Genomic DNA, 4,778 nt, shown 5'->3' with positions numbered 1-4,778 from the left:
ATTGCAGGCCCCTACAACAAACTCTTGAAATCGTATCTTCTATGAGTAGTCACAAATCGCATTTCCAAAAGTTTTGGGTGTGATTTTGAGTTAACGCATCAGAAAAAAATTTTCTGACCCAGAAATGTTTCAAAAAATTCCCAATTTTTAGACAATTTTTCGAGAATTTGGGGGCCAAAAATACCGTATGAGCATGATGACCCTTTGATGCTTAATATGTATATCCGAGGATTCACTATTTTTCTGTTTCAAATATGTTTTCATTTTTCAGTCGTGGAACTGACCAAAAATCAAAATTGGCAGTTATAAATTAATTTAGTATAGATAGACTATATTAGAGGTTTTCTCACTTTTGAAAAAAAAATCGGGTCAAGCCGGTTACTGCATACTTGTGAAATTCTTTTGTAAAACGCCTACCTATGTAAATATCCAGATGTGATTAGATTCAAACAGATCAGTTTGGATTTTCATAGATCAGATGTAATGCACATTCTCCGGATTAAAATTTGTGGGAGGAAGAGAAACTAGGGAGCAGATCCTCAACCTCAGATTGCTGATTGAGAAAGCACCTGAATACAATGTGTGTACTGTGCTGTGTGTTGTAGATTACAAGAAAGCGTTTGACTGCATACAATGGCAAAAACTGTGACGAATTCTACTCAAGATGGGCGCCCCGATACATCTGGTGTGGCTGATAAAACAACTGTACAAGGGGAGCATGGCAAATGTTTGAATTAACAGCGACACTGTCAGAGAAATTCTACCCAGAGAGAGGAGTAGGACAGGGCTGCATTCTGTCCCCACTCCTATTTAATCTATATGGAGAAGATAATTCGCGAGACTCTTCAGCTACTCGTATCAGAGTCACAAGTCATATTTTCTGGAGTTTGGGCGTCATTTTTGGTCCACGAATCCGAAAAAAGTATTTTTACGGCCAAAGTTTTTGAAAAATTGCACAAAAATTGAAAAAATGCAATTGGCAGCTACAATTTTTGGAAAAATTTTCGATTAAGGGTAAGGTAGCTCAATATGGACCACCAGCCGATGTCGTTGGCTATGAGCACTACCTAGTGGGAACAAGCTTTATCTAGTGTATTTTTCACAGAAAAACACAAGGAGACCAAAATCAAACCCCTAAAGTCAAAATTCGCGAACTGAGAGGGAAAAAACGAAATTGATAGGGTCAAAATTTTTTTCACGTTTCACGAAAATCTGGATTCTTGAAAAATTTTCCGGGGAAACGTTATTATGTGATTTATTTTTAATACAGAAAAGTGCTACAGTTTTTTGAATCGATCGAGACATTCAAGTAATTATTCAAGGTACTTATAGTAATGATTTTTCAAAGTTCAAAGTTATAGGGTAGCCTAATATGGACTACCCGTAGATTTGCTATGGATTTGACAATTTCAAGTTAAAGTAGTCCATATTAGGGACCCAAAATTTACTTTTCAAATTTTGACTCTTTTCAGGAAAAAAATTATTTTGAGCCACTTGGAATTTACTCTTATTGACTTAATTAAACATATTCTAATGGCATTTCAGCAATTGAACGTATTTTTACAACATTGCAGCCTTTTTTAAAATAAATTTTCAAAGTGGTCCATATTAAGAACCCAAAATTTAATTTTCAATTTTTAACACTTTTCAGAAAACAATTTTTTTGACCCACCTAAAATTTCTGAAAACTTTTACGTATTTGGTATATGGTAGTAGACAGATGTAGGTACATTTTAAGCTATCAACGAAATTTTCAGCTCAATTACAGCGGTCACAGTATTCAAAAACAAAAATATGGTCCATATTGGGCGCCCTTACCCTGATATTGGGGGCCAAAAATGTCGTCGTTACTATTTTTCTGTTTTGAACACATTTTTTCGTTTTTCATTGACGGGATTGTCCTAAAATCAAAATTTTGAATTCATTGAACCCTTGTGAGACCTATAGTTTGGCGATTGGTAGCTACAGATTTGATGAATTGACTAACTTTGGGGTCCTATTACTTTTGAGAAAAAAATCTGGTCACCAGATTCTCTTGTGTGTATCCCAATATGATTGGATCCAAACAGACGAGTTTACATAGGTAGATTTCATAGATCAGATCTAATACGAACATTCGCTGGATTGCCTTGTAACTCATGAGTAATCGTGATAGAGATGAACAAACAAGAACGTTGATTCGATGTATATTTTAAAATAGGTAGGTACATACTTAATTGATGAAAAAAATCTAAATTCCAACTTACAACTTGGTCTACGTCCACCGTTCACATGTTCCTTTTATTGGTAGCGTAATTAGCAGCAGTTAATCTGTTAAACGTTGGCCATGCTCTCATTAGAAGTCGGTACGTGTTGAATTTCTGCCATATTACGTTTAAGGCTGCCGAAAGCAGTTTTGTCACGTAATAATTCGAACACTGTATGAGCATACATCCTGTACATGGAAGAAAATGGCAGATCTTTCACACGTATTGGCATCCACTTTCGTGAAAAATTTTGCAACTGGATTTTCAAATTCACTATTTCATCGTCCGACATGCGCAATAATTTATTGAACAGACGCATAGGTGATTCAGAATTGAATATTATATCGGAAGAAAACAATTCGGATAGTTCCGCTGACGAAGAAATCTCCAGTTGTAAAGAATTTAAACCATCCACGTTTGTTGAGTGTTGAATTCGTACCGCTGATACGTATTTATTTACGCTCAAAAGGTAACTCCGGCACTTCAAAAGTGATATCAATAGGTAAGCGAATGGAACATAGCACAAAGCGAGTCGTCTGGTTCCCAATGCGTAAGACACTTCTCCTATGATATCAAGAATAGTTTCATTTCCTGATACATTCATTTTCATTATTTTCTCGATGAGGTATTGGGAAGGATCAGCTTGTGAAAATATATCGAATGTTAGAATATCTGTCAATTTATTCATGCTGACAGACTTTGTCAAAGGGCCGCATTCTGGGTTTACTTTATTTGGGAGGGATTTTATCTCGGGTATGGAATCTTCAGGAGATGAATCATCATTATGGGAAGTTGAGGAGTGCGTATTTGTATTTGAGAAAAGCATGAATGTTATCTGAAATGGTTCAAGGCAATTCATCAGTTATGTGATCAACGTTAAATGAATAGGATTCGTTTTTATACACCATCTTGAGAAAAATTTGAATTTATTCCCACTCTGGCACTTCTCAAGGCCATCCTGTCAACTATTTTGTAAAAGAAGCTTCATAAATGCATTCAGGAGGCTCAAAGATGCATATGTGGACCTCATGCTGTATTTTTAGAGATTTTGAGATGCCCCACCCTTATGGGCTCAATTTTAAGCTGGGATCCGAATCAACTGGAAACATGTACCTACGTTTATACAATTTACTTGAATAACTTTCTTAAACCAATTTTTAGAATATTGGTCAGCAAGATTTCTGTCATCTCCCACCAATGGAGCATTTTTCCATAAATTGAAAGTTCGAATTTTTTTATAATTTTAATTGAATTTTTATATTATTATACTCGTATTTTAGCCACCTTTCAATGTTCGAGAGATGTAAAAATACACTATAAGAAAAAGAGCATTAAAAAGGAACCAGATTCATGAAAAGAATCGCAGGGGAATCCGAGTCCTTAAATCAAGATCTCTGAATGCTCTAAGCACATTTTATCAATTTTCACTAGGGTGTGAAAAAATTACCCATAGAATTTAAAGTGAAAGGTAAGCCACTGCCACTTACTCCTGCAAACAAAATCACAGCTTTGTATGATACATTGGGTCCCATGGTCGTAGACGACGATGTTACTGGTATTTTTTCAAATAATTTCACTAAGCAAAGGAAATTGAAAACGTTGAATTTTGCTGTCAGTCCTCTGCTGTGAAATTATAAATACTCGATGTTCACTTTTTTATGTATTCTTCTGCCTGAGAATTGCCGATCTGTTCACACAAACAGGTACGTAATTCATTTTTATGGTTGTGTTTTTGTACTCGTTTGTACCGCGACGTCAGAGAAATGGAATACGCAATGATGAATTAGATAGGTAGGTACTATGTACAATGTACATACATGCATACATACATAATATGTTTTCGCACAAAAAAGCATCAAGAACTTGAGATATGTTTAACCATGCACAAGTACCTATCGATCATAATTATTCCAATTTTGCACGAAATTTCATTCTGTTGGGGGTGGTGGGCGGTTAGACGTACTATTCTGATTGAATCTTATCAGACCTTGCGCGCTCTTATCTGATCTTATAAAAACATTAGGGTGCATCACACCCAAAAAATTGTCGTTGGATTTTGAGATTGAAACCTATTCAGAAAAAAAATAGCTCTGGATTTGCCCCTGGGGGGGGGGGGAGACGTGAGCCTTCAAAGGGAGAGTATTTTCGGAAAAAATTGTAGTTTTCCGTTCCTATTGCTACCCAATCAGTTTGGGAAAAATGTTTTAGTCCCAAACGAAAGTATTTGAGGTTCTGCGTCAATCTGTGTAGGTACTATAGGTGTGAAAATCCAAGACCACGGTCATTGCTGCCAACTTCAAAAATTGAAAAAGGTCTATGAGTTTTTGGCTATTTTCCTCGATTTTTTGAAGTTGGAAATAACGAGTGACCAAACGCTAAATTTTTGCAAAAATAAGCAATAGCTACTGCCCTACAACTATTGAAGGAAATCCTATTCCTCTCGGCTCTAGTGAGCCTTGAACTACATCTTGACTGCAATTTAAACTGGCAGGAACATGTCTGAAAAAAGAGAACTCAACTGAGCCTACGTTT

The 4,778-nt window shown here is 36.0% G+C and overlaps 1 long non-coding RNA gene across 1 annotated transcript; it reads right to left on the bottom strand.

Moving 5' to 3' along the window:
- Positions 1–2,170: 2,170 nt before the first annotated feature.
- LOC135847638 (uncharacterized) lies at positions 2,171–3,936 on the bottom strand. Its single transcript, XR_010559208.1, has 2 exons — positions 3,734–3,936; positions 2,171–3,081 (listed from the first exon to the last, which is right to left on the bottom strand). It is a non-coding gene; the product is annotated as an uncharacterized LOC135847638 (long non-coding RNA).
- Between the last annotated feature and the right edge of the window lie 842 nt (positions 3,937–4,778).

The sequence above is a fragment of the Planococcus citri genome, chromosome 5 (genome assembly GCF_950023065.1).
Source record: "Planococcus citri chromosome 5, ihPlaCitr1.1, whole genome shotgun sequence".
NCBI lineage: Eukaryota > Metazoa > Arthropoda > Insecta > Hemiptera > Pseudococcidae > Planococcus > Planococcus citri.
Note: the sequence above shows the minus strand (reverse complement) of the source record. Positions and strands in the feature narration are given on the sequence as shown.